Below are 24198 nucleotides of genomic sequence, written 5' to 3'. Positions count from 1 at the left end.
ATAACCTGGGAGCGTGCATGCGCCTTTCTGTATAACCACTGCCCTAAAATAATTTATATCTTCGTTATAATACATTCACATTGCAGTTTTGACTACTCCCTTGGCAGGGGATGGGTGCCATGACAGTTTCAACAAAGTCTATATAGGCCCCAAAACTTCCACTCCCCATTGGTAGGAAGAGTCCCTTAGATGATAGGAGGAAACCTTAGAGAGCACTCTAGCTAAGACCCATAACCCATGCAAGTATAACAGTATGACGAAAAAGACAACTCCAATCCCCAGCACACCACCTCTGGACCCACCTGCTCTCCCACCTTGAGAGTGTACTTTCACTTTGATCGCTATTAAATGCTTGCTTAAGAGTTTGGGTCTGAATTCCTTCTTGACTGAACTCAAGAACCCAGGTGGGAAACAGAACTCTCTGCTAACAAGGCCATCACTATTTTTTCTAGCAAGCATGAATGTAGACATTATAAAAATGCTAATAAAACAAGTCAAACAATACTGTTTTTAAAGAAATTATAATGGTTCTGTATTTGACTGTTCATGTCCACTTTAAACCAATTCATGATGAGACTTAATGACAATAACTGAAAGCAAAATGTAATGACAAAAAGATACCACATATAGAAAAGACTGAACAACCTTGGGTTTTTATATTTTCAACACAGATAAATGTGTTACATAATCATATAAAATATCAAAATGGAAGTAACACAAATTATTTTCCTTCATTGTTTATAGCTACTGTGCTACCACTGTTTTTTTGTTTTTTTGTTTTTTGTTTTTGTTTTATTTTTATGAGAATGCAGGAATATGTAGTCCCACAAAATTGGACACACAGGAACAAAGCAAGGATCAAAACACTTACAAACTTGCTCTTAAAACAAGTCCATGCTGCTGAATGTGTGGTTGTGTTGGGGCTAACTATATCAGAGTTCTCCAAGTTAACTTTCATGTAGAATATAACATTTATTAAAAGAAAAGTGACCAATTGTACTAATTTAAAGCTTACATATATATAATCAAACCTCATCTGTAATCGTAACAATTTTTAAGAACCTAGACCAGAAAAAGATTTGGGGGGACTATAGTTGAATCTCTGATTTTATTTAAAGTTGGTGGCACAAAGGTTAATAAAAAACAAATTCTTTAGTTTTTTTTTTCTATTGTACCTTAAAGGTCATTAATAGACAAAGCACATATTTATTGCCTGACACTTCACCCTTGCAACGCCACTATTAACACGTGCATTGTGCCTTAATACATGCTTATGTGATGGAAACTCAGCACTGGGATTTTATTCTCTCATGCATTCTGTCTCATTTTATAGGAGAGATATTTATTGACACAACATTTCTAATTAAGGTCCTACTTATTGTGAGAACATATGTGAAATAAAGTGGCTTCTGTCTTTACATATTACTTAAATACACACTTACTCACTATAAATAGATACAAGCATCTGATTACTCTATTGTGTCTTCTAGTGTAGTTGTGTCCAAACATTTACATATTGTGCTGAATGCTGTATTTGACTCCTTCAGCTTTCATTTACTTCCTTTTAGTTTGAGGAGTTGGGAATTTAAAGGCTACGTATCATCGATAACCTCATGCTGTTTTCCTTTTGTCTTTATCTGGTGACAAGTACAGTTGGGCAAATGAGAGAATTCTCTGCAAAAACACTACAATTCCTACATTCCAGTGTCTTTAATGACAAAAAGTACTTTGGTGTTGATGGTGATGGTTTCCTTATTTTCCAATATGGTTTCTCAATGTGGGCAACAGATAGGTGTGTCCATTCTTAAGATTGCTGAGTAATGCCAAGTTTAAGCCTTAGTATTGGCATGCTCGCATCTCAGCACAAGTTCATGGTGGCCAAAGAGGTAGATTGTCCTCTACTTCAGTTCTGTGCTGTTCTGGTATCTTTTCTGGAGTCTAGACCTTCTTCAACCTTCCAATATTTTTGTAGACATCGATATTTATGTGAAATCACTGATGCTTAACATACTTTCAGTGGTTTATGTTTCTTATACTTAACTATAGACGATACTCATATTGGTATTTATGCATTCTGCTATAATTATTACATACACTTTTCTGAAACATCTTGCACCAAAAACTGAGCTTCGGGAAGATTAGATTAGAAAAAGACCAACCAAAACTTATGCAACTTTGTGACAAGAACACTAGCAAAAGCAGTAACAAGACTAATAGAGCACCAATATTATTTAAAACAAGATATATTACATTCATAATAAATAGAGAAGTGCCATAACAAGTAGAAGTCTTTATCGCTTATTGAAAACAGTAAAGTTATCTTGTTGGAAACTCTGAAGGTAGATGGCATTTTATGGAAGTGAGGGCAGAGGGTCATTATCATCATCAGAAGATTTCAGGTGGAAAAGCAGTTAGAGGCTTTTCACGAGATGATGTGATGCACCAGGTAGAAAATTGTGATTCACATCGTAGCATGTTTATTGCTCAATTTCTCCCAAGACAGACTTTGTGGCAAAATGGAGCCAAGTAGAAGAGCATGGAGTCAATGATTATTGTATACACTGTAGTCTGTGGCTTGCAGCAAGTTCAAATATTTTACATTCATTTTTGTTATTTGAAGGTACAGAACTTTAATTTGCTGAGAATATTTATATTGACTGATAGATATTATTCATCATGCCTGAGTTAATTTTCATTACCGCAGAACAGATGAAACATATAGTTTTATTTCAGTTTTATTTATTATTCTATTTTAAAAGACTCATTATTAGATATATGTGTGTGAGTGAGGGTATTTTATACACAGATTTTATTTGAAGGCTTACTGTTACAAAATATTTATTTATTTAATTTTTAAAGCAGGTATTTTATCAGATCTGAAATTTTTGAGGTCTTTCTCAAACTTCATGCTATTCAAGACAACAGTCAGGGAAATTTGTTGCTTTGAATTGTGATCACATATCTCTGTGTGCCACTCAACATTTGTGATTTTACTTGTGAGAACTTGGAAGAGCTCAAGAATCCATTTCCATATACTTAGCTAGTATCTTTACTCGGTGTATCCTTTCTTTCTTCATTTTCTGGTTTGTTAGTAAAGCAAAGGGAATTACATCAAGCTGAATATAAGCCATCATTCTTAACCCAGATCAGACTTTGAATCCAGCTCCTGGCCTACCTCACATATAACTTTCCAGATATTCTAAACATCTGTATACATCAGAAACAAACAAACAAACAAACAAAACACCTAATCTTTTGGCTACCACCATGCTCAGCCTTTTATGAATCTAAGAGTAATGCACGCTGGGATAGCCAATAATACCTACTATTTTGTAATTGATACTCCTACTAGGCCAAGTGCCAGATTCACATACGCAATGCCTAGAACTTGACAGTGACTGAGAACCTTCAGCCTTAAAATTATCCCATTTAACATTTCAGATTCTCATGTGAAGTGATAGATTTTAAAGCACTTCTCAAATCAGTGGATTTCTTCTTCTATTGTTTATTACATTATGAAAAATTTTATTATGTAATTAAACTAAAGTGTTACATTTTATTGTAAATCACCACTTATGTATGAAAAATAGTATCTGCTGATTGTTATATTTGTCCACAGGTTTATAATTAGAATTACCACAATGACAGGTTAAAGCTATTATATTAAAGAAAGGCTATATACTCGTAATGACTAATCAACTTGGCACTTTTCCTTAAAAATATAAATAGTCTAGTGAAATAGACAGAAAGGCAACCTGTATCCTTTTAAACCAGAGATCATGCTTTTTCCCAAGTGGTTTCCCAACAAATACCATTATGGTTAAGATGTATGCAGACTATATATTGCAGTATTTACATGTTTATATATTTTTAAGTTTTTTCAAATATTATTTCTGAAATTACCAAACTCTTTCAGGTCCTATTAACATACACCGTGCATATGTTATAATTATTAATTGCCAACTACCTTATCTTTTTAACTGCCAATCATTCAGAAATTTTTCAATTATGCCCTTTCAAAGTCAGATTTAGCATTATTATATTTACATGACATTAAATTTACATTTACCTACATTTACATTAAATGTATTTACATTAAATTTTAGATACCAATAGTTTTTTTCAAGAAATTCATATATAGTATCATTATATAAATTAATCTGTGGTTGGATTTCTAATCTCTTCTAGTGATTTTAGTGCCCTAGTTACCTACCATCTCTAGTAAAATCTTTGAATCATCCTTTTATTTATTTGTGTCCATTCAGTCCACCTGAACATACACTATTACATTTTTTCTGTCTTACCAGTTTAACCTGAGTATTTTCCACAGAACAAAGTGTTTTCAGCCTCCCCTAAGTGATATAGCTACTCTATTCTCATCCATTTTTAAAATTACAATTCAAATACTGTCTCTTCCATGAATATTTACCTAGTCAGCTCAGAAGCAAAACTTGTCTCTCTTTTCACATATGGAATTCAATTTTGTCACTAATTTTTACTTATAGAAAACCTTGCATACAAATATGATATAAGAATTTGAGGCTTGGAAGGGTTGCAGGGCTATCTTTGCACTAAGTGCTCACCTTTTGAATGCTTTCCTTGTATTAGTGGGGAATCGAGTTTGCATCAAGTTTATTCTATTTCTCCACATTTTAAGCTGTATACGATTTCAGTTCTAGTCACTGTTTCTTGAGAAAAAATATCCTTTATATTATATCTTGTCTATATTTCCACTCATTATTGACTTAAAGTCTGTAACAGTGGTATTTGAATATTGCTAATAGTTTTCAGAATAATACAATTACTTATATTACCTAATTTAATCCTGAAATAATAATATTTCTCATTTTATAGAAGAGTAAGCAGCCTTAGAGTAGTTGTTTTCTCAGTTTCACAGATCAACTATGAGGCAAAACCGGGCCTGAAATCCAGGCTGACTTTTTATAACATGCATTTATCATGGCATTGAGTGGGGAAAGGGTTAACATTAGGCAGGGAGAAATAAAGGACCTTCTGGGAGGCAGACTGCAGCTGCAAGTGGGAGGCTAAAGAAGCAGGCAAGGCTTGGAAAGAAAAAAGGGATAAAGGTACCCTAGACCTGCCTGGGCTAGATGCCATGAATGGAGTCTCACAAACATTCTGGTAAGGTCCCAATAAAAGTCAGGGACAAAAATCCTTGGCGGCTACCCAGTCTTGCTCTCACTCTTGAGAGCTATATAATTTCTCTCAATAAACTCTACCACTTTGCCCACTCTCTGTTGTCTGCGAGATCCATTCTTCATGAGATAAGGACCAGCATCTCTCCCACCCTCCTGTTACAGCATGATTCCCCTTTCTTATTATTGCTTTATTCATGATAACAGAATAACTAAAAACATATCTTCCCTCACCTGCTCTCCCCATTCATTTAACTTAAAAATACATTTAATTTTTAATTTAATGTATTATTCTCTCAAGTACATATTTCAAGTATACCAATTTCAACAAAGTGAGGTGCTATTGTTTCAAAAACTTTGGGTCCAATAGCTGACATGATGAATGAAAGGGAAGCAAAATGGTAGTTAATCATGACTTCTGTGGTGTCTAGGTAAACTTAAAGTTCTCCTTATTCTAAATACTTCACTAGTTACTTCTACAATTCTTACAGCAAATCTAGAAGGATTATCTCAAAAATCAAAGGAAAGATTATCTGATTTTAGAGAGATCGCCCAATAGAAAAATGAGCAAGAGTTAATAGCCACTCCACAAAATAAAATGTAAAAATGACTATAAACAATTGAACCTAATTAATCTCATTAATCAGGAAAGTGTAACTGTGTAAGAATGGCTAATTTAAAAATTTTTTAATGTTTATTTATTTTTGAGAGACAGAGACAGACAGAGAGTGAGCAGGGGTGGGGCAGAGGGAGAGGGAGACAGACAATCTAAAGCAGGCTCCAGGCTCTGAGAATCAGCACAGAGCCTGACATGGGGCTCAGACCCACAAACTGTGATATCATGACCTGAGGTAGTCCGACACTTAACTGACTGGGCCACCCAGGTGCCCCAAGAATGGCTAATTTAAACCAAAATTATAAATGGAAAAAACAGACATTGACCTAGCCAAGAGCTATTACCTAAGATTCCAATACTAACACACAAATCATATATATATGTATGTGTATATATATATATACATATGTGTATATATATACATATATATGTATATATATATGTATATATATATACATATGTGTATATATATACATATATATATGTATATATATGTATATATATATACACACACAATGTGTATACATACACACACAATGTGTATATATGTATACAATATGTATACATATATATATGTATATATGTGTATATATATATATATACACACACAATAATTATACATAAATATAAAATTTAAAAAAATTGTAACCTAGAACTGTGCCCCTTATTAAATTCGTTCATGTGCTTTGAGTCTACCTTAAAGTGATACATTCCCTATGGATTATTTCTTAGATTATACCAGGCACAACATTCATTCTTTTCTCTGAACACCTGTTACTTGCAATTTCAGTACACTATATTTGTCGATTAATATACACAGTCTTTTATGACAATCAGGTTGATTTCTGTTGTTTATGAGATTTTACGTAGTTTGAGCTATTCAAGATACATCTTGCTCTGCTCCTGTAGTTTCATTGATACAATACTGGACATAAGACATTTGGTTAAATATATATATATTTTTTAAGTTTATTCATTTACTGAGAGGAAGACAGAGAGGCAGCATGAGTGGGAGAGGGGCAGAGAGAGAGAGAGAGAGAGGGAGAGAGGGAGAATCCCAAGCAGGTTCTGCACTGTCAGCCCAGAGCCCAGTGCATGGCTGGAACTCAAGAACGAGGAGACCATGATCCAAGCTGTAATTAAGAGTCCGACACTTAACCAACTGAGCCACATAGGCACCCATGGTTGCATATATTTTTTTAATGGATTGATACTTATCTCTGTATTCAAGCAAAGATATGTGCAATTTAAAGAACATTCCTTTCAGTAAAATGATTATCTAAACCAAAAAAAAAAAAAAAGTAAATCCAAAATCTGTGCTTTACCCTTGCTATATTAGCCTTTTAATTTCATGGATGAGAAATTAGAAATTTAGAGGTTTAGAGTTTGTCCAACATTACATAGCAAACTAGTGACAAAACGGTAACTCGGATACATGTCCACTGATTTTGTTTTCTTCTTCCAAGACTCTATTTAAACTATAGTTAAAATACAGTGTAGTACTGGTTTCAGGAGTAGAATTTAGTGATTTATCACTTACATATAACACTCAGTGCTCATTACAAGTGTCCTCCTTAATCTCCATCATCCATGTAGCCCATCCCCCCACCCGCCTCCCCTCCAGCAACCCTGTTCTCATAGTTAAGAGCCTCTTATGGCCTGGCTCCCCTCTCTGTCTTTACCTTACTTCATTTTTCTTTCCCTTCCTCTATGTTCATCTGTGTTGTTTCTTAAATTCCATGTATAAATAAAGTCATATGCTATTTGTTCTTTCTCTGATTACAGGTCCACTGATTTTTTTAGGCTGCTGAACTTTGTAATTTAATAAATAATTTTACTTAAAAGAGGATTGGAAAAAAAAGAGCAAATTTATTGTGACTCCAGGAATCAAATTTTCTTTCCTAGAATGAAAACCACTATTTAATGTCTCTGTCCTTTTTCCTATGATATATGATGCTGAATGCTAGTTGATAAACGTAGCTGAAGAAAAGCGGTAGTAAATAATACAAAGAAAAATAAAACACAGGAATTGCATATTTCCCTGTGGGATAATAAACATGGCAAAAAACTCTCAACAGCGTAAAGGATAATAGATGTTGGATAGCCATCTGGAATGCCAAATGCAGTGCTTCTAGCAAGAAGTAAAGGAAAGCAGATGGGCATTTTGTTTCCCATATTGTATTCCCAAGAACTACAAGAACCTACTTGAATGACCAAGGGCACAATAACCTAATCTACTAGCAAAACACTGTAGTAATAAATGTGAAAAAAAGAGGGGGGAATGTTCCTGTGATAAAAAGTAGAGTGTTTTATCATTAAGGAGAAATGAAAAAGAACAGAAAAAAAGAAACAAAAAAAGAAAGAAAAAATTCATATATTGTATGTGACAGAATTGCCAAAAAATATTTACTGTTGTATATTTTAATAGTGTCTTTGTTATCTGCTCACCAAAATCAGGAGACTACTTTTTTTTTTTAATTCCTTCATCTATAACCTGTAGAATATCATTTGGCAGGATGTTGAGGTGTTGTTATAGGTACAATTTTATTTGGACTTTCTTTTTTTAAGATACATTTTTCAATTGTTTAAAATATTTATTTATTTTTGAGAGAGAGAGAGAGACAGAGTGTGAGCAGGGGAGGAGCAGAAAAAGAGAGAGACACAGTATCTGAAGCAGGGGCTCGAACTCACAAACCATGAGATCATGACCTGAGCTGAAGTTGGATGCTTAACCAACTGAGCCACCCAGCCACCCTGAGATATATTTTTCAAATGGTGGGTATGATTAGAATTCATATTTTATTTGGTTTTTGCTCCTATTTGCCTTTAAAATAATTATCATAAATACTGGCTCAAGAAAAATAGTAGTTAATAAAAACAAGCATTAAGTTAGCATCTATAAAAACAAAGTGAATGACGAATGAGAGATGAATGATAGACACTGAAGTGAATGAGACGGAGTCAAGTTTTCAGAAAGTGTTTTTATGAAACCTGTTGGGAAGAAACTTGGGAAGAAGAAGGAATTATATTTTTGCCTAAAATGTTGAAAAAACAGTAATTAATATGACATAGGGCTTAACAATTTTTAGGAGAAAAAGGTCAGAGAAAAGAAAGCAGACAGGTATTTTCCATATAAAATAAAATACATATATTAAAAGAGAAAATTTTAGAAGGCCTTTAGATGAATAGGCCACACAGCAAATTAACCATGTGTTCTTAAAGTAATAATTCTGCACATTTGTGATTGCAGGTCTATACAGATTTCAGATTAAACAAACTTAAAATACCACTTTACTATACAATTAATTTTTTGTTTAAATTTCTCTTATGTGGCATCATGTGGCTAGCACTACATTATCAGTAATGTCATTAATACTTTTTTAAAATTTTTATTAGTTTAAAAAAATTATTGTTTATTTATTCTTGAGACAGAGACAGAGTGTGAACAGGGGAGGGGCAGAGGGAGAGGGAGACACAGAATCTGAAACAGGCTCCAGGCTCTGAGCTGTCAGCACAGAGCCCGACATGGGACTCGAACCCACGAACTGTGAGATCATGACCTGAGCCAAAGTTGGACATTTAACCGACTGAGCCACCCAGATGCCCCAATACATTTTTTTCTAATTAAAAAAAGGAGACTCATTTTTCTTTAGATGAATCCTAGGTGAAAGTTTTCACATTAGTCACTTTTCAAATAAAGTTATTTTCCTATTCTGATAAAGATAAACAAAAATTTATTTTGTAGTAAATTATAAAATAGTGAAATTAGTCTTTAAACCAGTAGGCTTTTCTTTTCAAACTAACTCACTCATGAGAGCCTTAGGAGATAATGGCGGTTATGGGTAAGCTCTGTATACCATGTCTAAGTTTTTTTTCTTTTGGGGGGTGGGTGCGGGGCTAGAGTAGAACATCCTTATTGTTTCCACAAGCTGAAGTAAAGCTATTGGCTACAATTTACATCAAGGTTATGACTATCCCAGGGGTGCCTCGAACATGGAAAAGAGGCAGCCCATACTTAATACTGCACTGAAGGATAGAAACGCTTCTTAATTCTTATTTAAACAGTGCCTCTGATAAACTCTTAAGAAATAAGAAAATCGAGCTTTTAATTTTGTTTTAACTCAACAAGGAACCATCTGGAGAAAGACAACAAAATACCACGACTTGTGTAGCCTTGAATGGGTTCCATGTCTCATCAGCTGTGATTTGATTAGCGCACTTCATTTTAATGAGACCTCATGGTAAACTCACTGGCTCTAGAGAATGATGTCACATACTAGGATTGATAGAATACGGTACATTCTTTTGTTAATATGTACAGAGTACTTCCAAGCATTGCTCTGAATTACAGACTGATCTACCTAACCTCCAAATGGTACTGAAGCTATAAAGCTACAACATTTTTCAGTATAAGCTTTTGCAAATTAGTCTCTGGATTGCCAAATGTAGTTCCTTCTGCTTTTTGTCATCGCCAAGGCAAACATATTCTTTATGATGTTTGTAATGATATATGCAATACTGCTCCTTTTTTTCTCATTTCCACTATGTCTAAGCATTAATGACTTTTCTTTTTTCTATGTATTATTTTTTAAAATTAATGTTTATTTATTTATTTTTTCAACGTTTTTTTTTTATTATTTATTTATTTATTTTTGAGACAGAGAGAGACAGAGCATGAACGGGGGAGGGGCAGAGAGAGAGGGAGACACAGAATCAGAAACAGGCTCCAGGCTCTGAGCCATCAGCCCAGAGCCTGACGCGGGGCTCGAACTCACAGACCGCGAGATCGTGACCTGGCTGAAGTCAGACACTTAACCGACTGCGCCACCCAGGCGCCCCTGTTTATTTATTTTTGAGAGACAGAGAGAGAGTATGAGTGGGGCAGGGGCAGAGAGACAAGGAGACACAGAATCTGAAGCAGACTCCAGGCCCCGAGCTGTCAGCACAGAACCCCACCTGAGCCACCCAGGGACCCTGACTTTTATTTTCAAGTGTGAAGTGGCAACTGAAATTTAACATCTATTGGAAAACTCGTTTTTCATAACAAATGTTAGCAAGATTTACTTTCCTAATACTACTGTCGTCTTAATTAGATGATAAGTCAGGAAAACAAAACAAAAACCAAAATGATGTCCTCATTGCCATTCTTCTCTAAACACACCCTCAACATTTGCATTTGAGGAAACAACAACTGCCTGTAATTACCAGAGGTTCAACAGAACTGTAAGATCAAAAAAAAAAAAAAAAAAAAGAGGGATGGATATTGAAGACTGTCATCAACATACAAACTAAACCAGAAGACGTAAGCAATATACAAACTGCTGGATTTTGAATATAACATGGAAAGCTTTAAATCATCACAATTAATTAAACAATTAGTTACTTGTTTAGTGTGCAGTATGTGTCAGGCTGGCCCAAACTATTTACTAATGTTAGGAAAACTGAGTATGATAACATTTTATAAGTGATCAGGCCAATACACACTTTTAATTTTGCAAACTGGAAACATTTTTAAGTGTCTTTATTTGACTTAACTTAGTTATATATAAATCAATTTTAATTCTTTTTATTCCTTTTAAATTCAAGGAAATGAGTAAGCCCTCTCCAAGTATACTTTGATAAGATTATTTCTAAGCCTTTACCATCTCCCCCCAATTCCCTAGGTGTTAACATTTGCTAGTTTGAACCATCCAGAAGGTGGTTGTTTTTCTTTGCCTTGTCCTAGTAAGATGGCATTTTTAACGAAGAAAGTACCTGGATCCTATTTAAGATCTAATAAAAAGGCTTCACAGTACAAATAAGTTCAGGGATGCTATCCAACTCTCTTTGTTCTTATGCTAATATAACATCACTTGTTGATTTCCTATTACCTTGTAAAGTCAGCAAGCATGCCAACACTCCTTTAATCTCAAGTGCAGCCAACAAACAAATGTATATTTTTGGCTAGAAATTGGAAAGACAATATTATAAACTTCTCAGACTGGATAATTATTAAGCTCTAAAGAAAAGTGACAGCTGTCCAGCTATGGTTCATCTATCAAGCTTAAAGTATATATTGGGAAGTCCGATTCAAAGCTTACAGTTTCAAATGCCACCAATATGCCAATACTTTCTGGTTTTTCCCTTCTTGCCTGTACTCAGTCAAATTCTGGACCTGTGCTCAATGTTTAAGAGATAGAAGAGGATTCGTGGGGAAGAAAGAAGCTGTGACCTCACCTATGGTTGATACTTTGAGTTTTATTTCTGGTTTTAATTAATCTATTTTGTTAAAAAAAATGACTGAAGAAAACCAGAAGATGTCACCCCAAAACATGCCTTTTTGACATACTATTTTGAGCTGAAGGCAATTTAAGAAGGAACAAACACAAGAAAAGTTCTCTCTACTCCCCCTTTCTGTCTAAAGGCAGGATGTGCATTCTCCTTTACTGGGATGACTCTAGACTCTTATCCCAGAGATAGCACCAGAGTATCTGCAAATAAACCTTACTCTTATCACTTTCCTCCTATACAGTTACCTTCCCTGTGCTGCCCTCCCTTAGAAGCCTAAAACTGCATTTCTTTATCCAGTCACTGCTCTATACATTTATTGTTCTTTGTTGAAGATGCTAAGCTCTTCAACATGTTGAGATGTTGAGTTCTAATTCTAGGCCACCTTTTTGCTGTACTCTTTCTCTGAGTCTGTCCCATGTACATATGAGATACACATGTTAATAAACTTCTCTGTTTTTCTCTTGTTAATCTGTCTTTTGTTACAGAGACCCAGAGTGAGAAGTTAGAAGGGTCAAAGGAAAACTATTTTTCCTTTCCTTTCAAGATATTGTATCTCCTCTTACTGACACTTTTATTTTTTGAAATCCATGAAATTGGAAAGTTCACAAGCTAAAAACAACAACACAAATAACAGCAAAAAAACTTGAGTCTTTAAAGTGAAATTGTCCACTGGGTGAGAAATTACATTTTTTAAATAAAAACTATCATCAAATAAATTAATTTCATATCCATTTCAAGATTCGAGAGATAAATCCTGTATTTCCAGAAGATATAGTTAATTACAATTCTTTGTTTTCCTAGTTAGAAAAAAAATTAATTTGATAAATCAAGAAATAACACCTAAGGATACTTTTAAAATTCACGAATCCTGCTTTTCCTGCTTGCCCTTTGAGTGCTTCCCTTGTGTAAAAGATCTTCTATTGCTAGATTTTATTGTCCCTTTTTTACAGTGTGGGATATCCTCAATTGTTTGCTGATTTTGAACTGTGCCTTCATTTTTAAATTAGAGTTCTCTTACATCAACTGCCTCATCTCTTTGTTCAGCCTGCCATGGGAAGAATGAGAGTGGGGTGCTGACTGGATATACTATATTGGTTCTTGCAGACAAGTTTATTTTATGTGTCCAATAGAAAGGATGGAAGGATGGAGGGGCAGGACATGCCATTTGACAGAGTTCCTTTAAAGGTATTCTTACTCCCTAAAGACTGACACCAGCTAATTGAGAGATTGTTTTCACACCAAACTAAAACTAAACTGTACTGTTCCTGGCTAGAATCAAATACCTTCTTATCTAATGGTTTATGCTCAAGTTTTAGAGTTGTGTTGGAGATAGGCTGTTTTAGTTTATAGCACTCCAATTAATCACACAAGATGTCCATATTTTGCTTTCAGCTTTCTTCACCTCTCCATGTGGCTCTACCACTCATTCCTATGATTCTTTTTCTCTCATCCGTCCTGGACTATGGATCCTACTTCAGTAAGAATCTAATTATGTGCCTTCTTTACAAGTGTCTCCATTGTCCATGATACTGCAAATACTCATCTTCCTGCATTTGACTAGGATTTGTATTCATTCATTTCTAGACTGTGATTAATGAATTTAGGGATTGGGATATGATGGAGAAGTTGTAAAATATCTTCAGTCGTTACTCATGAATTGGAAGTCCCTTAAAGTCCATGTCCTTTCACTTGCCCTTTAACACAAAAAAATGGACAAAACTTGCATCTCACTTCTTCTCCACCCATAAGTTGGCCCACTACCATGATTTTTGTCTTTTATAACACTTTACTTTTTAATATGCCTATATATTTGATTTTTTTACTCTTTCTTTGTACTTTTACCTGTTGCTCATTTTATTGTTTTTAAAATGAGCACATGAGAAATATGGCCATTTGACTATGGCAAAAGGGGAGGGGAAAATAACCATTGTGAAATATGATAGCAATTTCTTGGTAACAAAAGCCTACTCTGGGGTGGGGTGTTGGGGGGGAGTGGATTCATGGGAATACCAAAGCCTTATCTCTGCTGGAGGAAGGACATTCCTCCCAATACATTCTCCTATAGCCTTCTTATTTTACCTCAGGGTGAAAACATAGTTAATAAGAGTTAGAGCTTCAAGGAAATAAATGGAGAACCCTGTAGCCAGGGATGGAAACAGGAGAAAGGAGCAAGGGGTGGGGACTATACCACTGGGGAAACAGTTATGAAGTCTGCAGTTTCATCCAGAAGAAGGAGATATACAGGAGCCTCTCCCCCATACACCACCACCACACCAAGAGGGCTCCAGTTGCAACGAATCAGAGCTGAAAGAACTAGCAATTGGTACCTTCATACATTCTTGGTGGAAATATAAAATAGGGTAGCCACAGTGGAGAACAGTTTGGTAGCTCCTCAAAATATTAACCACAAAGTTACCACAAGAGCTTGCAATTCTGTTCCTAGGTATATACCCAAAAGCATTGAAAACATTTGTTCTCCCAAAAACTTGAACATGAATGTTCACGGTAGCATTGTTCACAATAGCCAAACAGTGAAAGCAACTCAAATGTAAATTAACTGGTGAATGGATAAATAAAATGTTATATTTGTACAATGCAACACCATTCAGTCATAAAAAAAGAATGAAGTATTGGTACATGCTACAACATGGCTGAACCTTGAAGACATTACACTAAATTAATGAAGCCAGACACAAAAGGCCACATTTGTGAAATTCCACTGAAATAACATTTCCAGAATAGGGAAATGTAAAGACACAGAAAGTGGATCAGTGATTGCTAGGGGATGCGGGGCAGAGTAAATTGGTTGTAACCACTAATGAATATGGGTATATTCTCAGGGTAATGGAAATGTCCTGAAATTAAATAGTGGTGATGCTGGCATAATACTGTGAATATACTAAAAGCCACAGATCATACATTTTAAATTGTTGAAATTTAGTAATGATGTGAATTTTATCTCAACAAATGTTTTTAAAAATCTAACAAATGCCACCTCAGCTAAGTGATCAATATTTATAATAACTGTGATGTCATTTGGGTAGAATGTATACTTGGTATTATAAGAATAGCACATAATAATAGCCCAGTAAGAATACCTCTATGGCCTTTGTCCTTAAAACCCATATTCTAAATATGATCATGAGAAAAAAGCATTATTTTTTTTTTCAGTTGAGGTAAATTCTACAAAACTCCTGACCAGGACTCCTCACATCCTTCATCGTCAAAATATAAGTCCAAAAATAAGGAATACCTGAATAGCTGCCACAGCCAAAAGGAGCCTCAGGAGATATGATGACTCAATGCAGAGTGTTTTCCTGATGGAATTCTGGAACAGAAAAAGGACATTAGGTAAAAAGTTTATAGAAATATTTATTACACTATTCACTATGCTCTTAAATACTTTATTTGTGTTCCTTTTGTATTTAGAAATCCATCGACAGCATTGGCGACCTAATTGTAGACTTCTACTTAATATGGACTGAACTATAGCTTCTTTAATGTTAAAACAATTTACAGAAGACTCTCATTTGATTCATAATTCTGAGTTAAAGTTTCTGAAAACCAAACATGCTGAGGTAACCAAGAAAGGCAGGGAATCATCAGCACAGCCCGTGAACTAAATGAAACCACAGAGCTTAATCCTAACAAATATTTACATAACTGTAATAAATATATATTATATAATATCTATATGAGCATATAGATATTATATAGATATGTTTTATAATTAAAAGAATATTTGGAAGATATATCTGGATACTAATGGTGGTTTTAAGCCCCAAAGCTTCATTTCTCAGTTTGCTGTCAAAGCTAATTTTGACAGTATATAAGTTATATAGCCTTAAGTAGGTGATGTCCAGCAGGCAGCACCACCAGCAATTTTAAAGTACTTGCTTATTCAGCAAACGGTTTTGTTATATAGATATCTACTATCAAATGATAGCATATGTAATTTTAAATTATATTTTAATGTTTTATTACTCTTGACATTTTAAGGACTTTATATTTTCCTTATATTCACTATGATAGCTCGTGGAAGATAAGAAAAGTTTGCTTTACTTAACAAAGATTAAAAACAACTTAATTTTTTTGAAAATATATTGTTATGTAACTGTTAACATTTGCAGCAATGCTATAGATCTTCTTATATACATTTAATTGAAGCCCACGTGTCTTTATTGGGTTCTCCAGAAGCAGACCCTGAAAAAAGGTATTGTGGGCTAGTAGTACATGGGGTAATCCCACAAAGAACCAGGAGGAGAATGGGGAATCCAGAGAATAGAGAGAAGGGAACAAATAAAAGATGTGTTATTAAATAGGTGGCAATTTTGCACACTTATAATTCAGGGAGACAGTATGGAACACACTTCAGAATTTTTCTAAGCAAAGGGAAAACAGAGGCAAGATAGTCAGCTGGCAGTGAGATTAGGGTGGGTATTTGAAAATCTGGGAAGACTAGACAAAATATTTTAAAAGTACACATGTAACATTTCTTGTAGACTGGGAGATCAGATTTATTACACAGATGGACTAAGAAAGCCAAGTTGAAGTCATTAATAATGATTATGTGGAGTTATATAATATTAAAGCTGATTTTTTTGGTATACAGTACACAATTTAATTTTTCTAGATGTCTTTGAATCACCTTTAAAGGTATCATTTATGGCATATGGGCAAACGACTCACATTTATGTCCTATGAAGTCTTAAAATAATAGTTATATATAAGCAATAAGTTTATTTTAACAATATTAATTTCATCGTACATTTAGTATATTTTAGTTTGAGAATATTCTATCTTTTAAATAGGAAATTAACTTTCTATCTCTCATGAATTTAGCTAACATTTATTTCTCCTAATGAATAGCTACGCTTTTATAGCCATCAACCATTTTGTATTATGTTTCTTCCTTATTCTGGCTGCTTAAGATTATCTTGTCTTATGTTGTCTCTGTATTAACATGTTGGAGGAAAATGAATGTGAAGTTAATAACTTCAGTTTCATTATAAAATAGTATTGTATGGCTTTCTTGGGGCACCTGGGTGGCTCAGTAGGTTAAGTGTCCGACTCTTGATTGTGGCTCAGGTTGTGATCTCATGATCCTGAGATGAAGCCCTGCATTGGGCTCAGCACTGGGCGTGGAGCCTTCCTAAAATCTCTCTCTCCCTCTCCCTCTGCCCCTACCTTGCTTGCACATGTGTGTGCATGTGCTCTCTCTCTCCCTCTTTCAAAAATAAATAAAGAGATAATTAATAAATATATAAAAATATTGTATGGCATTCTTGGTAAAAGCAGAATGAGAGCAATACTTAAATCTCACTAAGTTTTTCAAAAATATTTTACTGGGTTTTCTGTAATTATCAAGTTGAATCATAATTAGCTCAGGTTAGACTTCAATTGTTTTTATGTTTTATGTTTAGCACACTTATGATTTTTTTTTTAATTTCTTCTAATTTTTTTTCGAGAGAGACAGAATGTGAGTGGGGGAGGGGCAGAAAGAGACGGAGACACAGAATCTGAAGCAGGCTCCAAGTTCTGAGCTATCAGCACAGGGCCCGACTTGGGGCTCCAACCCACAAACCAAGAGATCATGACCTGAGCCAAAGTCAGGTGCTTAACCAACTGTGCCACCCTGGCACCCCATATTTTTTAACAGTCTATAATGCTTACAATTTAGTATGGGCAGATAATGCTAAGGGTGACTTCATTTTGAACTATTTTGTCTCCTTAATTAGTATTGTTATTTTTTTAGTTCTCCTTCCTGATCCACTAGCCTTCTAATTATAATAAAACTTGAGATATAACTAGATTTTTCTCTTAGATATCTCAGAAATCTTTTATTTTTTCAATTTTTATTTAGATCTTAAATTTCTTCTTGAAACTTTCATCATTTCACCCAAATGAATATTCCAAAAGCAATCTATGATGTACCTTTCTTCAAAGTCAGAAATTTAAAATGCATTTATATTTTCTGTATTATGGATTTGTTTCATATACATAGAGAGGTGCAAACAGATAGACCCTAAATATTTATGTGGACACGAGTTAAATACAATTGGTTTCTATAAAGAATCAAGAAGTATGTTTTTATTCCTTCTTCTCTGTTTCACTTGTTTTCCCAATCAATAAACTATATAAAACTGTTGACAAAGGTTGGAGAGAAAAGTGTGGAATGAATTGTGTGGGTTCCTGTGGCTTTCCATTTCTTCAAACAGAAAAGCCACAGGACCATTGGGCTTTCCTTGTGAGAACCAATGAAACACTCCGTGAAAGGTACTGAAGCCCAAGAGGCAGTAAAGATCTTTCTTTTGTTGTTATGAAAAGAACGCTGGCTAAAGTCTTTGCACTTTAGCAAGATGCCAGTTTGAAATGTTCAGGGTAATTATGTACATGACACAGAGAAACTATAAGGTTATGAGATTATATGTTGAACACACCAAATACTATGTAAAGCTGTTGAACTAAAACTATAACCACTACCCTCAGAGAGCTCTTCTTACATGTCAATTATTTTATTACTTGTTAATGTTTATTTATTTTGAGGGAGAGAGAGAGTACAAGCAGGGGAGGATCAGAGATGGAGAGAGAGCCCAAGCAGGCTCTGCACTAACAGTGCATGGGGCTCAAACTCACCAACTGTGAGATCATGACCTGAGCTGTGAGATCATGATCATGACCTGAGATCAGAAGCTTAATGGACTGACCCACCCAAGTGCCCCACTAAGTGCCAATAATTGATCCAAGTACTTTTACTCTATTTTCTAATTTACAACAAATTCTTATGAGAGACTTTGTAATTTTATAGTTAAAAATGTAGCACTCAGAAAGTAAACAATTTGTCAAATTTATAATTGTTGCAGCAGAAAAACAAATCTAGATTTATTTGGTTATAGAGCAGATACTACAATGTTCCCATCTCAGTTCTCTTTTATTTTCAGGTAAATTTTTAAAATTCAAATTAAAGTAAAATATAACATTTTAAACATACTACATATTTTTTATGTTGTGTTCTGAGTATTTAAAATGTATGTATTAAATATACATTTATCCTAAATGTATGTTTTTAGTAAGGGTTATGATAAACTTGAAATTAAAGTCTATCAATAACAGAACTGTCTTACAAAAATTTATCTACTTTGTGGAGCACTGGAACTTGATTCTCTTTTATAAAAGTGTGTGTTTTGTTTCCATTTAGCATTTTATTTTATTAAAATCAAGAAAAATGTTGTGGTTCAGGAAGTTATTGATATCTTAATTTAATCAAAGCATTTAATATTTTATATTAACTATAGAGGTATTCAAATCAGAATTTAACCTTAGAAATTTTTAAAGAATAGAGTTGCTATGCTCTGATCTCTGAAATTGGCCCATAATTTTAATTTTTAAGAAAAATAAAAAGCTTCATACTTCTACTCCCCAGACAAGGAAGAGACACACCAATAAACTTTACAATAATTATAACAAAAGTTTTGTTGTTTCTAGGACAAATGAATGGCTCTGTTTTCTAAACTCTAAATACATTATGTGGCCACAAGAAGTAACCTATGAGAGCTAAATGCAAATTTTATTCTAAATATAGTACTTAGCAAAAGCAATGTAGATATAGTCTGCTTTTCTATACCTACAAATCAATGAAATCTTCTTGACTATCACTTTTTTAATGTTAATCACAGAGGAACAGATCTAATTAATATATTCAGGCAAGGCCAAATTGACCTTTAAAAATTCTGTTACATTTATCAATTTTGTATGATGAAAAATTCCCTTTGGCACTTTATAGACTATAAGTAAATGAGTAAAAGAATGAAGATCTCACAAGTTACAGAGTTTAGTTCAGTAAGTAGAATAATGATCTTGTGATCAAAACATTTAGTTACTATCACTTACACTTCTATTATGTATAGGACCTGATTAAGTTACATAACACTCTCCACCTGATCTGTGCCTAACATACAAGAGGGGACCTACCAGATGGTCCAGCAAAAAGGGATATTGCAGGATATATAGGGGAGAATTATAGGAATCAGCATTCTGGAGTAAATGTCAGTGAGGCTCGAATTCAAATGGAAGGCTTAATAATGGACAGAACAGTGTAATGGTGTAATAGAAAAGGCAGAATTATGGATACAGATACAGGGAGAATGGTAGAAGTTAACCATGAGATTGTGATTTACTTCTGCACGTTTTGAAAGGCAACCTAGGGTCGTGCACATCACTGTTTGGACTAGGATTGGATTACAGGATGAGAGACTAAGACAGGCATTAGAAGACAGAGTCAAGGAATTGGAAAATCAGGAATGGCTAAACTCTTGACATGTCCAGAAATTACAGAAGGATTTGTAGCAGAAAGATGTACAATGATCCATGTGCTGGCAAGAGTTGCTATAGTCTAAAGGCATGAACTTCAAAAGTAAAACATTTTGAGGAGGCTGGAAGTGGTTACTGGTCAGGAAGCAAGCAGCAAGGAACAAGGAATGGATAAAGTAGAAGAATTGTTTTTTAATCTATAACGATATAAACAAATGTCAGTAGTTATGATGTCAGCTTCTTGTCTGTATCATGGGACTGCAGTAACTAACATGCAATACCTTTTAATCTCTTAGATTCTATCATTGTTACTTAGCTTTTGAACTCTTCCGTCCAGTTTCCTTTCCCACTATTGCTGCCAGCTTAGTGACTGACCCTCTTTAAAACCCCATAAATAGGCTTAGCTTCACTTCACAATTTCAGTCCAGTACTTGCCCTAGCTTAGGTTATACTTTGAAATTGGCTTCACATTATAATAACTTGCAGAATTTAAAATAATAATAACGAAATGCTAGTGCCCAGATCTACCCCTTGCCCAAGATGCAATTTTAACTGACCTGATATGGGGTTCAGTTTAGGTAGTCTTAAAAGATCCCCATGTTCTAGCAGACTTTTGGTGGAGTCTATCAGGTTTTCCATGTGCTGTAAAAAGTGAAAGCTTGACTTCATCTTTGCCAATTTTGATGCCTTTGATTTCCTTTTGTTGTCTGATTGCTGATCCTAGAATTCCAATACTATGTTAAACAACAGCGGTGAGAGTGGACATCCCTGTCGTGTTCCTGATCTCAGGGGGAAAGTTCTCAGTTTTTCCCCATTGAGGATGATAGTAGCTGTGGGCTTTTCATAAATGGCGTTTTTATGATGTTTAACTATGTTCCTTCTATCCCGACTTTCTTGAGGGTTTTTATTAAGAAAGAGTGCTGAATTTTGTCAAATGCTTTTTCTGCATCGATTGATAGGATAATATAGTTCTTATCTTTTCTTTTATTAATGTGATGTATCACATTGATTGATTTGCGAATATTGAACCAGCCCTACAGCCCAGGAATGAATCCCACTTGATCATGGTGAATAATTCTGTTTATATACTGCTGAATTCAATTTGCTGGTATCTTGTTGAGAATTTTTACATCCATATTCATCAGGGATATTGCCCTGTAGTCACCTCACGCCAGTCAGAGTGGCTAAAATGGACAAATCAGGAGACTATAGATACTGGAGACGATGTGGAGAAACGGGAACCCTCTTGCACTGTTGGTGGGAATGCAAACTGGTGCAGCTGCTCTGGAAAAACAGTGTGGAGGTTCCTCACAAAATGAAAAATAGATCTACCCTATGACCCAGCAATAGCACTGCTAGGAATTTACCCAAAGGATACAGGAGTGCTGATGCATAGGGGCACTTGTACCCCAATGTTTATAGCAGCACTTTCAACAATAGCCAAATTATGGAAAGAGCCTAAATGTCCGTCCACTGATGAATGGATAAAGAAGATGTGGCTTATACATACAATGGGATACTACTTGGCAATGAGAAAGAATGAAATCTGTGCATTTATAGCAACATGGATGGAACTGGAGAGTGTTATGCTAAGTGAAATAAGTCATACAGAGAAAGACAGATACCATATGTTTTCACTCTTATGTGGATCCTGAGAAATGTAACAGAAGACCATGGGGGAGAGGAAGGAAAAAAAAGAGGTTAAAGAGGGAGGAAGCCAAAACATAAGAGACTCTTAAGGACTGAGAATAAACTGAGGGTTGATGGGGAGTGGGAGGGAGGGGAAAGTGGGTGATAGGCATTGAGGAGGTCACCCATTGGGATGAGCACTGGGTGTTGTATGGAAACCAATTTGACAATAAATTTCATATTTAAAAAATAAATAAATGAAAGATCCCCATGTGATTCTAATGTGCTGCTAGGTAGAAAACCCCAGCCCTAGGCAAAGGAAACACAAAGTATCAGTAGCACATTAGCTAAAAGCAAACAAAGACACAAACCAGCAAACAAAAAACAAGCTTCGTAAGTGTTCTCTGTCATGTTCCTCAGTCACATGCCAATGCAAAAATCAGAAAACAAAGCATTAATGACTTTCTACTACCTTAAATTTCTCGTGTTTTCCTTTATTTTCTGGGCCCTCCTGCTTTTCAGCCTCATCAGGTACTATTAACAACATCTCTGTAGACCACATTTTGAATAATTATTAGATTATCATGAAATATTCTTGTACTCACGTTTTTGCCTACCCTTTCTCCCTCCCTCTATCCCCTTCCTTCCTTTCTTCTTCCTATGTGCTTCAAGAAAACTCCTCAGTTTTAAGATACACTTTAATTCAAATTACAAACACACTAAACTACACCACAAAGCCCTGAAAGTGTGCTCTTTGTCAATACTTCTGTCCCCTTTTAGACTAATAGCATACTATTATTTGGCATTCTGATCCTAATTCTTATCTGTCTGCCTAAGTACATCTCAAACATTTGATTTTTAATACAGACCTTTAATTCAACATGAAGAAGTCAAATCGGTTTATACTTATATTATCTCACATTTTTAAGCACTTGTTTAAAATAAATTTATTCTACCTTAGGTGTATTTTGTTTGGCACCAAGTTTTGACTGATGTTGCATTTGAAGAATAACCATACTCTCAACAATAAAAAAAAAATTCACTGAAAACCTCATTTAAAATATTTAACATTAAAACCTCACTTGAGTCTTTTCATGTTGCAACTGTCACTTAGGAAAAATGCATGAAAACTCATCATTTTAGTTAATGTTTGACTTTGGAATACCTTCCTATCCACCTTGATGAAGTGAGTCTTTCATGGAGAATCCAAAGCAATGGAAACATCTAGAGCAAGAGTGCTCAAACTGTGCTGTTAGGAGCCAGGTTTTTTTTTTTTCCCTTCCACTACAATTTTATTGTATCTTCAGATAAAGGAGAGGATGGCTCTGCCATGCCTCTGACCCATTTCTGGCCCATCATTCTACCTCTAACCACAGAACTAGAGGTGTCAGAATAGAGCCACTTGACATTTATTGAATCTACACTTAACATTTCATTCTTGAGTAAAAGATTTGTTTGTTATATATAAAAAAAAATGTGAAGATCACTGGCCTAGAGGCAGACAAGGTAACACAAATCATGAAGAATCTGCTGAATATTGGTAACAGACCTGTGTGTGTGTGTGTGTGTGTGTGTGCGTGCGTGCCCATAGTCCTAAATTATAATACTTCTGTTATGAATTCTAAGGATATTTTGGGGGTCCATACAGCACAGACATTGGTCATCGCTTTCCTTATAAAAAAGCGGAAGGATGAGGCTATCACTGAAGGAAGCAGATAAAAAAAGTAAAAAGTTAAATGCTTTAATCACAGTGTTAACTTGGGGAATTGGCCAATGTACTTCCTCTCTCATCAAGCATCTTTAATGGAAAGCAACAGGAAAACAATTTATATTCGGTAATGTAACAATTTATATAATATAACAATTTATATTTGGTAGTGTATGTTGGATGTATTCTTTGGGAAGTCATGCTCATGATCCAAAGAAGCAGTACTCATTTTCAGAATAGAAAACAAAAATTTGCCATGGAATTTTGAAACATTGCTGAATCTATTATTCTGATAGTAATTGAAACTGATTTGATAGCAGACACAAAGTTAATATAAAGTTAGTACTAACTTGACAGAGAATAGGAAGCTAAGAGCTAAAGTAGCTATCTAGAACTTCAGAGGTTTCCGGAAAAAAATAGGTCAGGCACTCTGTTTTGTTCATCTGTAGACAAGCAGTGTTTGAATTCAAGAAAAGAACAATTTCTGGATTACTGAAAACCTTCTAAAA

The 24198-nt window shown here is 34.7% G+C and overlaps 1 long non-coding RNA gene across 2 annotated transcripts in view; it reads right to left on the bottom strand.

Moving 5' to 3' along the window:
* Positions 1-24198, bottom strand: part of LOC125174398 (uncharacterized) — an 872840-nt gene that overhangs the window by 315212 nt on the left and 533430 nt on the right. For both annotated transcript variants that reach the window (XR_007155439.1, XR_007155440.1), the window contains one exon: positions 15296-15370. This is a non-coding gene — a long non-coding RNA (uncharacterized LOC125174398). The remainder of the gene's footprint in view (positions 1-15295; positions 15371-24198) is intronic.

The sequence above is a fragment of the Prionailurus viverrinus genome, chromosome C2, assembly GCF_022837055.1.
Source record: "Prionailurus viverrinus isolate Anna chromosome C2, UM_Priviv_1.0, whole genome shotgun sequence".
Classification (NCBI taxonomy): Eukaryota; Metazoa; Chordata; class Mammalia; order Carnivora; family Felidae; genus Prionailurus; species Prionailurus viverrinus.
The sequence above is the reverse complement of the archived record's forward strand: the minus strand, read 5'-3'. Positions and strand labels throughout refer to the sequence as shown.